The sequence below is a fragment of the Mus musculus genome, chromosome 6 (assembly GCF_000001635.26).
Source record: "Mus musculus strain C57BL/6J chromosome 6, GRCm38.p6 C57BL/6J".
In the NCBI taxonomy this organism is placed as follows: Eukaryota; Metazoa; Chordata; class Mammalia; order Rodentia; family Muridae; genus Mus; species Mus musculus.
Genome location: NC_000072.6, coordinates 108,760,516 through 108,774,170, shown reverse-complemented (window position 1 = coordinate 108,774,170; position 13,655 = coordinate 108,760,516).

Genomic DNA, 13,655 nt, shown 5'->3' with positions numbered 1-13,655 from the left:
ATCTTCCCTCTCTGTTGAATCTCTTATCAACTGCTCTCATAAGGAAATTATCTAAAATAGATTTGTCTGAGACAGGAAGCTACATTACAACAACAACAAAAACAAGAAGAAGACACTTAAAAATCAAAACAGAGCTAAGAGTAGTTCAGAGGTAGAATGCTTGCCTACATCTGTGAGGTCCTGGGTTTAATCATTACCAGAAAACAAAAAGACTAGCATAACACACAGATACACACACACACACACACACACACACACACACACCATGTCCTCTGTATGTTTCTACCTCCAGGGTCCTGTCTTGAATTCCTGCCTTTAATTCCCTGGATGGTGGACTACAATGCTGTAAGATTAAATAAACCCTTTCCTGTCCAAGTTGCTTTTGTTTCATTATAGCAATAGAAATCCTTGGTTCTCCCAGCCTCCCCACTAAGGGCCTTTTGAGGTCAAAAGACCTCTGTTGGGAGCATTGCCCTGTGCAATGTGGGTTGCTAAACAGCGCACAGTCCAACTCTCTGGCTTTTATACTGCTGTGTTCTTTTATTGTGGCTGAATCATACTGGGTAAGCCTGGCTGGTCTGAAACCGATTGTTTAGACTGAGCTAGCCGGAACTTAATATCATCCTTCCTCAGTCTCTCCAGTGATCCGATGAAACGTATGCACCACCACTCCTGCGTCAGTTTGATTTGCTGTATTTTGTTTTGTATTTGTTTTAGTGTATGGGGCAGGATCTCATGTAGCCCAGGCTGGCCTCACACTTACCTAATGAGAGTAATCTAGTCCTTCTGCCTCCACCTCCCTAATGTTTCAATTACAGAAGTTCACCACCACACCTGGGTCAGTTTGATTTTATTCAACATAAAGCAACCGATGAAGAGTAAGAAGACGTGCCAAGAAAAATGAGCTATGTGTGTACTTGGACCCAGATCTTGAAGTGATGTCTCCAGTATTTCCCAGACTGTCCAGTTAAATTATCAAATGTGGCTTTCAGAGGATGCTGGTAGCCTAGGGCTGGCTTCCAGGTCTCCAGCCTGCACAGCGGCGCTTAGCTCCTCCTTGTGGTACTGTGGCGCACTGCAGCAGCTTCTGCAGTCTGCAAGAGGCAAGAAGGACCTCTTCCAAGCACTGCAGGGCCTGCTGGCTTGCTCGGCGAGATTTTCATAGGCTGCCAGCTGAAGTTTAAAGTCTGGAGAGAAGTTTTCATCATAGACAAGCACGCCCAAAATATCTTCTACGTTGACAAGACATTTACAGGTGGTCTGTTCCTCCAGTGTGCCCGTGAAAGACTGTGAATGAGACCAAAGAAGGGGTTATTCGTAACATCAGGTCTTCAACTTGCTCTGGGTAATACACTCACACACACACACACACACACACACTCACACACACACACACTCACACACTCACACACACACACACACACACACTCACACACACACACATACACACACACACACTCACTCACACACACACACACACACACACTCACACACACTCACACACACACACACACACACACACACTCACACACACACACACTCACACACACACTCACACACACACACTCACACACACACACACACACACACACACTCACACACACACACACACACACACACTCACACACACACATTGCTTGCCATGGAACAGAAGCTTCGGGATATACCTTTCAGCTTTTAGAAAAAGAATTCATTGTTACTTTAATGGTTGCTTGTAAAAGTTACAGTTTGTGGAAAATACTTCATTGAGAGGGCTTTTTGGGTGAATTTTATTGAGACAGAATCTTGGTAGCCCAGGCTGGTCCACACTCACAATCACCTGCATCAGCCTTCCAAGTGCTAAGGTTGCAGGTATGGTGCATCAGTACATTCACTGTTGCTCTGACAACCATCACTTCCTTCTTCTTCTTCTTCTTCTTCTTCTTCTTCTTCTTCTTCTTCTTCTTCTTCTTCTTCTTCTTCTTCTTCTTCTCTTCTCTTCTTCTTCTTCTTCTTCTTCTTCTTCTTCTTCTTCTTCTTCTTCTTCTTCTTCTTCTTCTTCTTCTTCTTTCTTTTTTTCTTTTTGGTGCTGTAGATTGGATCCAAGGCCTTGTGCATGCTAAGCCAATGGCCTGACATTTTCCCCATCTCATTCATAAGCTTTACAGGTGTAAATACAAACCCTTCAGAAAGCAGATAACACCCCCAGGGCTCCACAGCTTTCTGGATAGTTTTCTCATACATTTAAACATGCATTATGGGTATACACTTATATGTAGGTGCATGTATGCATTTATACCTATTTTATTCTTTTTTAGTTAACTAATTTGTTTTGAGACAGAGTGGCAAGAAGGCGATATTTGCCTCAAACTTCCCATATAGGAGAGGATGAGCTTGAAGTCCTGACCTTCGTGTCTTGACCTCCTCAGTGCTAAAATTACATGGTTGTGGGGCTGGAGAGATGGCTCAACATGTGACAATCCTCCTGCCTCTGTCTCCCAAGTGCTGGGATTAAAGGTGTACACTACTATATTGGCCTTAATTTGTTTTTTCCTTCCTTGAGACAGGGCCTTATTACCTAACCATTCCAGGCTGACCTCAAACACACAATCCTCCTGCCTCAGCCTCCTGAGTGCTGAATTTTCCCAAAATGAGATAAAATTCTGCCACCAAACTCACATCCTCCCAGTGAATTTGGTCAGGTGACTTTGTGTCGGGCTTTATGATTCTGCCTTCCCCCACTAAGCAAGGCTTTCCAGGCCTCGGGTGATGCAAGTGTTCCATTGTAACTAGAGGATAGTTCAGTGGTAGAACTCATACTTTGAATATACAAGTCCTGAATTTAAATCATAGCAAAATAACCCATCAAACAGTAAATAATGAGTATCCAGGTGTGGTTGCAGATCTCTCTAAACACAGAACCTGGTACAGAGGCAGATAAATCTCCATGCATTGAGACTAGCATGGTCTACACAGTCAGGTCCTGGCCAGCCAGGACTATGTAATGAGACCTTGTCTCAGAAAAACATAAAGCCGTACTTACTAGTAAATGTACAGGTGACTCACTGAGAGATGTCTTTTAGTCAGGACGGCTAGTATAGGGCTGTGGCCCCATCTACTGGTGTGGGGGTTGGAAGACAAGGTCAAGGCTACCTAGACTACAGAACAAGTTTAAGCATAGTGTGGGCGGGGCTGGAGAGATGGCTCAGAGGTTAAGAGCACTGACTGCTCTTTCAGAGGTCCTGAGTTCCCAACAACCACATACAGATGGTGGCTCATAACCATCTGTAATGGGATCTAATGCCCTCTTCTGGTGTGTCTGCAGTACAGTGTACTCATCATATATATAAAATAAATAGATAAAATCTTTTTAAAAACTTATTTTTAAGAAGATTAAATTTAGTTTGAGTATCTAATGCAACTAGACACTTGCATTGGATGCTCCCGGCTTTCCCTGGATGCTCTGCTTTCAGCGTTTGGCGGTTATAGCCTCAATGTAGGAAAAAAAAAAAAAAAAAAACCCAATGAATGCTTGAGGAAATCCCTACAGGTCACAGGAAAGCCACTAGGAAATGCAAACCAAGCAAAACTCCAAGACTAAATCTGACAGTAGGAAGCCAAATCTGCAGGCCTTTGCCTGGTCCACAGATCCCTTGCCATTCCACATCGTGTCAGAGGTGAGCTCAGTGCTCCCCAGCTGCTGGGCAGACAGAAGGCCACAGCAGTACTCAGTGACCAACCTGGAAGAACATGGACATTGGTTTAGGTTTCAGGTACTGCTGCTTAACTAATTGGTGAACTGTACTTAGTTCCAAAGGCTAATACTGCAAGTTGAAACCATTATTACTTTTTTCTTTGTGCTACAGAGGATTGATCTTAGGGTCCCACATGTGGCTGGCCAAAGGCTCTATCCCTTAGACAACGTTCCCAGCCTTCTTCTTACCTTTTCTTTTGATTCTCTTTACTGTTTATTTATTTCTATTGTGTATAGGTGGGCATGAATGCCCCAGCTTGCAGGAGTCCGTTATTTCTTTCTACTCTTGGGTCCTGGGATTGAGCTCTGGTTGTCAGGTTGTTGGTGGTGGGTGCCTTTACCTGCTCAGTCCTCTCACCAGGTATGGCCTTGAACTCACTCTGAAGCTCTTAAGGACCCTGTTCAAAAATCCTATTGATTCAGCCTGTGGCCGGAGTTACAGGCCTGCACTACCAGGCCTGGCTGAAGTCCCCAGTATTGACAAGGGCACGGATACTGTATTTCACACACACACACACACACACACACACACACCCTGTCTTGTTATCTTCTACTGATTTCTTCTTGGCAATGCTGAAACAATAACAAACTTAGATTCACTCAAGGTTATGATCTTACTGAAGAAACCAGAGACTATCCTAGGCAGTTTAGCTTGTGTGTGTGTGTGTGTGTGTGTGTGTGTGTGTGTGTGTGTGTGTGTGTGTGTGGTTTTTTGAGACAGGGTTTCTCTGTATTGCCCTGGCTGTCCTGGGACTCACTCTGCAGACCAGGCTGGCCTCGAACTCAGAAATCCACCTGCTTCTGCCTCCCAAGTGCTGAGATTAAAGGCGTGTGCCACCATGCCTGGTTAGCATTTTTAACTTCAAAAAGGTCCTGGAAAACCACAGATCCTGATGACCCATTTTCGGTAACAAACCCACTCTCCTGTGGCATACTTAGTAATGTAATAAAAATACTCGTTCCTTGTGCCTTTTTAACTTGTATGGATTGCCTCGTGATCCCTGGAGTCATCACCAGACTGATGGTTTAATCTTCATAAATTGAATTAGAATTATATATCATGATTAACAGGAGGTCTGGTATCCATCTCTGGGCCCTCTCTCTCTTTCTGCCAAGATGTAGCCTGATTCCTGGGGGCTGGGGGGAATGTATAATCCAGGAAGGTCTGTGATCAGAAAGGTCCGCTATTCCCCAGTCCAGAACCAGCATGCCAGACTTCCAAACCACTTGATGTAACTACCAGAAACAAGCAACTCCCTACAGCTGTGCTCCACAAATTTAAACACAAGCTTAGCAGGGGCACAAGGCAGACAGCTCCAACTCAGTGGTTAAGAGCTTGTACTGTTTGAGGATCGGGATTTTGTTCTCAGCACCCACATCAAGCAGCTCCAGGTTCAGGGAATCTGATGCACTCTTCTGGCCTCCACAGACACCAGTGCATGTACACATATACATAAGTAAATGATAAAGTGAATATTTTGTTTTAAACAGGAAGAACAACTGGGCACTTATAAGATGGTTCAGTGGGTAAGAACTCTTGCTGTAGAAGCAGCAGGACCTGGGTTTGAATCCTCCAGCACACACAAAAAAGCTGAGCATGGCCAAGTGCTCCGATAACCATGGGGAAGGAGGGTAGAAACAGGTGGTGTTGGGACAAAGGGTTGTTGTGGTAAATATTATCTGGGGGGTTTCTAACCCACCTTAGATCATTTACTTCCCAAATAAAAGACCAAAACCCTTTAGATTCATAATAAGCCATACAGCATTAAAGCTGGCCAGATATCAGCCCTCTCTGCTAGTTTGTATACTTTCCTGTCAACAACCCTGAGCTATCACTTGCCCTCCTGGGTAGCTCCTACTCTAACAGGCCAGCCCTCATGGGCATGAGCTCACAATTCTCCTACTGCATAGCAACTTCTTCCTTCTTCCTTCTCTCTCTCCTCATTGTGGCCCTTGCCTGAGCACCCCAAGCCTGGGAAACTTTGCCCTCGTTTATGCCCAGCCCAGGCTGTAGGCATCTTTATTAACCAGTGAGGTATAACTTGGGAGACATGGTTTATACAACAAAAGCAGATGAGGATATGCTCATCTTGGAGCAACCAGATCTTGGGGTACAGAATTAAGCATTTGAATACAAGCAGCACCAGATCAACCCTGTAGAGAGGTAGATATGGTTGATATACAGGGTTTCCTGGCCAGACAGTTTAGGTTCAGTAACAGACTGTTTCAAAGGCATAAGGCATCTTTCATCTGTATAGCCGTATGTGTGTGTGTGTGTGTGTGTGTGTGTGTGTGTGTGTGTGTGTGTGCATAAAACACATTGGGGTTACATAAAAAACAGGAAAGAGGATCTGGGGAGATGGCTCAGAGGTTAAGAGCTCTTGCTGCTCTTACAGAGGAACCATGTACAGTTCCTAGTACCCAAATGGTGGCTCCCAACAGCCTGTAATTCCAGTCCTCTTCTGACTTCATGCACTGTATGCACGTGGTGCACAGACATATATGCAGGTAAAACATCCACGACATAAAATTAAATAAATAAATCTTCAAGAGTTTAAAAAAAACAAGAAGGAACATAAACATTTGTTGTTGATAAAAATGTCAGGGGGGCTGGAGAGATGGCTCAGCAGGTAAGAGCACCGACTGCTCTTCCTAAAAGTCCTGAGTTCAAATCCCAGCAACCACATGGTGGCTCACAACCATCTGTAACAAGATCTGACACCCTCTTCTGGAGTGTGCTTTGAGCTTTACTTAAGTTTCTTTAATGAATGTGGCTGCCCTTGTATTTGGAGCATTGATATTCAGAATTGAGAGTTCATCTTGGCCAAGAAGTGGAAGTGGGTGGGTGGGGAGCAGGCTGGGGGGAGGGTATAGGGAACTTTCGGGTTAGCATTTGAAATGTAAATAAAGAAAATATCTAATAAAAATAAAGAAAAGAAAAGAAGAGGAAAGGAAAGGAAAGGAAAGGAAAGGAAAGGAAAGGAAAGGAAAGGAAAGGAAAGGAAAGGAAAGGAAGACACAAACTGCTACCAATTGAATTTAGACTTGGCAAATCAGATAATGAAGGAAACATGAGAACATTAGAGAGGACAGCAACTTAAGAGCAAACTTGAGAAAGAAGAAAAATCTGAGTATGATAGAGCACACCTTTAATCCCAGCATTTGGGAGACAGAGGCAGGCAGATCTCTGTAAGTGGAAGTTCAGCCCAAATAGGACTTTTAATTGCAGAATTTAAATACTTTGATTGCTAGATCTAGGTAGTCAGCCTTCGGAGGAGGAAGTGGCCATTAAAGGAATAGACCTTGGAGGCTAGCTTTAGGAATGTAATCTAACCATTTTTTATCAAGATCGAGGGAATAGGGGAAGGGCAGGGCCTGCCATAGCTGTGTTTGCCATACTCAGTCTCTTCAGACAGCTCAGGGTTATTGAGTTACTGTGGTCTGCCACTTGAGCCTTCCAAGTAGTTGGGACATAAGTTCTGTGCCACCAGGTGTGGCAGAGAAACACTTTGTTTGTTTGTTTGTTTGTTTGTTTGTTTTATTTGAGGAATATGTATTAAGAAAAAGTGAGAATGTCCAATGTTTTATTTATTTATTTATTTATTTATTTATTTATTTATTTATTTGAGGAAGACGTATTAAGAAAAAGCGAGAATGTCCAATGTTTGTTTTATTTATTTATTTATTTATTTATTTATTTATTTATTTATTTGAGGAAGATGTATTAAGAAAAAGTGAGAATATCCAATAGTGGGAAAGCCTTCAAGGGCAGAACACTCAGAACATTTTTGGGGTTTTTTTGTTGTTTTGTTTTGTTTTGTTTTGTTTTGTTTTCGAGACAGGGTTTCTCTGTGTAGCCTTGGCTGTCCTGGAACTCACTCTGTAGACCAGGCTGGCTTCGAACTCAGAGATCCGCCTGCCTCTGCCTCCCAAATCCTGGGATTAAAGGCGTGCCCCACCACGCCCGGCCACTCGGAACATTTTATAAAGAAAAGTAGACATGCTACTGTATTTGTGAATATTCTAATTTCATTGAATAAGTAAGACTTGAGGCTGGAGAGATGGCACAGCAGTTAACAGTGGCTGCTGATCTTCCATAGGGTCAGTGTTAGTCCTAAGGCACTCACAAGGGGCAGTTCACTACTGCTTATAATGCCAATTCCAGAAGATCTGACATCCTTTCCTCTTCTGGCCCCCCAAGACAGCTATAAGCACATGGCAGGCGTGTGCATTTGGTGTGTATGCATGTACTTGAGTACACACACACACACACACACACACACACACACAGCACATACACACAAATAAAAAACCTTAGAAAAGCAAAAAAAAAAAAAGTAAGACATTTCTAAACTAATTATAGTAGAAAGGAAAAATATATTAAGACTAATAGACTAGGGAGCCAGTATGGGTAAGGAGATAGTGGATTCAAAACCTGGTCCTTACTGATCATTGTACATGCCTACAATCTCAGCAATTTGGAGGTGGAAGTAGGGGGATTAGGAATTCAAAGCTAGTCTTGGTTACACTATGCTTTTGAGGCCAGTCTAAGCTCTGTGAGAACTTTTCTTAAAAAAAAAAAAAAATGCTAGGTAGGGTAACACACATTTTTTTTTTTTTTTTTTGAGACAGGGTTTCTCAGTTTAGCCCTGGCTGTCCTGGAACTCACTCTGTAGACCAGGCTGGCTTCAAATCCAGACACCCACCTGCCTCTGCCTTCCAAGTGCTGGGATTAAAGGTGTGTGCCACCATTACTTGGCATATAACACACATTTTTAATCCAAGCACTCTGGAGGTAGGAAGGCCTAGATAGCAATTTCAACAGGGTTACATAGTAAGAGCATGTCTAAAACAAACAAAGGAAAGAAAGAAAGAAAGAAAGAAAGAAAGAAAGAAAGAAAGAAAGAAAGAAAGATGGTAGATAGATAGATAGATAGATAGATAGATAGATAGATAGATAGATAGAAAAATAAAAACAATAAAAATCCACCAGCTCCTCACGTGGCACTAGACTTGTGACCTTCAGCCTTCACCATCTCCTTCCACTGTGCTGTAAAGTTGGGTCACAGTACTTGCCTGAGAGTGTAGTGATGAGCATGAGACTCACAGGTAAAGTATTTAGCAGACTACTGGTACCAGTGCAGTGGAGCAAGTTTCAGCTTGCAGAAAATTACAGCCACTCCAAAAACCCCTACTACTGTGGTGAGCACAAACCCATACAGTCACAGATGCCCAGGAGCCTCAGTCGATCCTGTGTCTTTCCCACTGTTGCTGGAGGACTTGTTAGACTCTAGAGAGCTAGGTTTCTTCGGGCTTGGAGTTTAATCTCTGTCTTTTCCTTGCTTCCCAGATCAGAGGTTGCTGTGCGGCACTGGGGAGCTAGCAGGTCCTACTGATATCCAAAGTGACCTGATTTCTTCCATGGAATCTATCCTGAAAGGCGCTCAGCAACATCTTCCCTTCACACTGATGCTACCAGGAGAGATACAGAACCCCTTACTATCGCCTCTTTAGAAGATGGAAACCGGGCTTAGCGTTTAGCCTAGCAAAGGTTCTCACCATTTCAAACAAACAATATGCACTTGTGATATTAAATATTGTCAACTTGACAGAATCTCAAATTACTTAAAAAACAAACCTCCGGGCATGGATGTTCCCTATGAGGGACTCTCTAGAGTAAGTTCATTGGAGTGGTAAGACCTACTCTAACTGTCTGACCAGAAGGGAAGGAAGGAAGGAAGAGGGGGGGAGGAGAGAGAGAGAGAGAGCACTGTTCATCTCTCTCTGCCTCCTGACTGCAGATACTATATGACCAGCTTCTCTGCAAGCCCCTGCTGCCATGACCCCTCTGCCATGAGGGACTGTGCCTTGGAACTGTAAAGTAAGGCAAACCATTCATCCATTAAGTTTGATGTTGCTAAGGTAGTTTACCATAGCAACCAGACAAGTAACTAATACAACAATCTTAGAAACACTGGACCCCATACAGTACCCATGCCAGTGCTGACCCACATAGACTACTCCATTCAAACCCTGGACCTATGCCTGCATAGCTGTTCTTTCACCTGCCTACCCTGGCTAATCTCTCACTGGTTCCTTACTGGTAGCATCTTCCAAAAGTGGCTGGCAATAGAGTTCTAGATAAGGTTTTGGAGGAGAGAGGCAGCAAGATGGCTCAGAAGGTAAAAGTACATGCCACCACTGCTGTGCTCTGCCCTCCACACATGTTATATGGCATGTTCACACACAAATTAATAATTTTTAAATAAAAATAGGCTGGGCTGCAGGGCGGTGTTGGCGCACGCCTTTGATCCCAGCACTTGGGAGGCAGAGGCAGGCAGATTTCTGAGTTCGAGGCCAGCCTGGTCTACAAAGTGAGTTCCAGGACAGCCAGGGCTATACATAGAAATCCTGTCTTGAAAAAACAAAACAAAACAAAAAAAAAGGCTGGGTTGAGGGGGACTAGTTGAGAAGACAAAGGGGATTAGTTCGAGAGGGAGGGACAAAGCAAGGTGATGGGTGTGCAGACGACCGAAATGCATTATGTATATTTATGAAAACACCAGTATGAAACCTACCATTCTATATAATTAGCGTATGCCAATAAAAATGTTTTAAAAGGTTGCAGGATGGCTCAGCAGGTAACGACACCTGCAATCAAGCCTGATGACCTCAGTTTGGAAACCCATATGGTGGAGAGAGAGAACCAACTCCCACTAATGGTCTCTGGTGTCCACACCCATATGGTAGTGTGCACACGCACACACTCAAAATAAATAGAAATGCATTAAAATTTTTAAGTGTGATTCTAAAACTGTGTTCGTCTATCAACCAAAGACATAATTTCCCACATAGGAAGACTCAGAAGAATGGATGGGACAGCACAGGAGGGGAGGTGAAAGGAGAAGGGAGGGAAGCTCAGAGAACCTACAGATTCATTATATCCAGGCGCTGTACTAAGCTGTGTCTCAGGCATAGTGATACACAACTCAGACTCTAGCATCCCAGGACACGGAGTGGGGAGGGCTGGGAGATCAAGGCTGTCCTCGGCAACAAAATGAGTTTGAAGCAGCCTAGGCTACCAAACCAAGATTCTGAGTCAGAATGAAGACATTGGGAAAGGGGGGGGGGGGGCAAGGAAAAAAAAGAAAGACAGGAAGGAAGGAAGGGAGGGAGGGAGGGAGGGAGGGAGGGAGGGAGGGAAGGGAGAAAAGGGAGGAAGGGAGGGAGGGAGGGAAGGAGGGAGGAAGGAAAATTTCATTGTTTAATCCTTCCCTCAACCAATGACATAAATCAATGTTTTGATAAGCACTTTTTTTTTCCAGTTTTTGGTTTTTCAAGACAGGGTTTCTTTGTATAGCCCTGGCTGTCCTGGAACTCACTCTGTAGACCAGGCTGGCCTCAAACTCAGAAATCCACCTGCCTCTGCCTCCCAAGTGCTGGGATTAAAGGCGTGTGCCACCATGCCTGGCTACAGGATGGTATCTTGCATAATTTTGTTTCTTGGTGTTTGTTTCATCTTGTTGTTTTATTTGGTTTGTTTGTTTGTTTGTTTGTTTGGTGGTGGTTTGTTTTCTGAGACAAGATCTCCCCATGCATGTGACACTTCTGGTTCTTTCTAAATTACATTGGACACAGCTCATCCTCCCTCTCTGCTAATACCATCCGCAAAGTCATATTTTCTTAATCCCATAAACCAACATGAGGAATCCAGTCTCACCCAGAGGCCTTAGTTAGTGTTAGGGGGTTACACATCACTGTGTATTTGGACAGCTCTTTAATGCCATTAGTGTCCGCCATTGTAACACTATTTAGAATAGTCCCACCGCCCTAAAAACCCACCACGCTTATCTTCTTCCTCCATTCTGACCTCTGGTCCTTGTATGGTATCCATAGTGTCATCTTTTCTAGAATATCATATAGCTGGAAATGTCAACTGGGTTATTAAGAGATTCTGGTAACTATTCACTGATGTGATAGGGAGAAAGGCAGCAGCTGGGGCACTAGGGTGCTCAGGAGTAGTAGGATAAGTGGAGAAGCCATTGCCACCCCTGAACCCAGAACCTGAACAAGGCAAGCATGTGTTCTACTACTGAAATGTTCTACCAGCCTGAAGAGAATGTAACAAATATACCACGACCCTGTCTCAAGCAACGGCTACCTCCCACCTCCATACAGTGAGATGTGGTACATTTCTGTAACCCAGCAGTCAGGAAGCTAAGGCAAAAGAATCATGAGTTTGAGACCAGCATGGGCTACTTAATGAGATCCTATGCCAAAAAGGGAGGGGGGAAGGAAAGAGAAGAAAAGGAAAGGAATGAAGAGAAGAGAAGAGAAGAGAAGAGAAGAGAAGAGAAGAGAAGAGAAGAGAAGGGAAGGGAAGGGAAGGGAAGGGAAGGGAAGGGAAGGGAAGGGAAGGGAAGGGAAGGGAAGGGAAGGGAAGGGAAGGGAAGGGAAGGGGGAAGGGAAGGGGGAAGGGAAGGGGGAAGGGAAGGGGGAAGGGAAGGGGGAAGGGAAGGGGGAAGGGAAGAGAAGAGAAGAGAAGAGAAGAGAAGAGAAGAGAAAAAAGAAAAGAAAAGAAAAGAAAAGAAAAGAAAAGAAAAGAAAAGAAAGGAAAGGAAGGAAAAGAAAAGAGAGCTGGAGAAGCAGCCCAGTTTGTAGAGTGCTTGGCTAATATGGAAGAGGCCTTGGCTTTGAAGCCCAGCATCCATATAAAATAGATAGGTGTGGTGATGCAATGCCTACACTCAGGAGGTGGAGGCAGGAAGATCAGAAGTTTGTGTCATCCTCTGCTCTCTAATGAATTGGAAGCCAATCTGCACTACATGACAGCCTGTCTTAATAAACAAACAAGACCATGATAGCCTGTCTCAATAAACAAGCAAGACTTTGTTAAAGAAAATTGTGTGTGTGTGTGTGTGTGTGTGTGTGTGTGTGTGTGTGTGTGTGTAAGTGCATATGTGTATAGGCTCAGGTTACCCTGAGCATTGGATCCCATGGAGCCAGGGTTCCAGGAGGTTGTACGCCACCTGATGTGGGTACCAAGACCTGAACTCAAGTTCCCTGAAAGCACACCCAAGTGCTCCTAACAGATGTGTGCCACTGTGCCTTGTGAGATAGAAAAGATCTTAATCAAACATACTTTTGGGTTTCTCAAACACAGCCTTGGGTTTCTGAAGCCCTTTGAACTGTGATGCTCCTTGTCGCTCATTCGTGTAGAAGCCCCTTAAGTAAAAGGCTTTCATTTTAATCACTAAGTCCCATTCAGCAAACGTGAGCCATTGTGCCTGGACTGGTGTCACTTCAGCAGAATGATCTCCTTTCATCCTGAACACAGTCTTAAGAGGGAAGAGACAGCCGGTCAGAGATACCCAGGTCCAGATTGCCAGTGATGATTGAATGTGAACTTCCAAAACAGGCTTCCCTAGGTGTCCTGCATCCCCACGGTCACGTTGGCTGTATGTTTGTACTCCAGCCGGCAGTGCATGAGCGGCCCTGTTAGTCCGCATCCTCCCCAGCATGGGTTGTTACTTGTCTTGTTGATCTTAATCATTCTGATGGAATCTCAAACGAGTTTTGGTTTGCATTTCCCTAATAGCTAAGGACGTTGAACATTTCTTTAAGTGTTTCTCAGCTATTTGAGTGTCCTCTATTAACAATTCGCTTTAGATCTGTACCCTCCCCCATTTTAAATTATTTGGGTTTTTTTTTTCATATCTAGTTTTTTGAGTTCTCTTTATATTTTGGTCATCAGCCCTCGATCAGATGTGGAGTTGGTGAAATTCTTTTCCCTTTCTGTAGGCTGTAGCTTTATCTGAATGATGGTGTCCTTTGTTGTGAGGAGACTTTAAGTTTCATGAGGTCCCATTTATTAATTGTTTATCTTAATGCCTGTGCTAATGGTGTTGTCTTAGGATTTTAT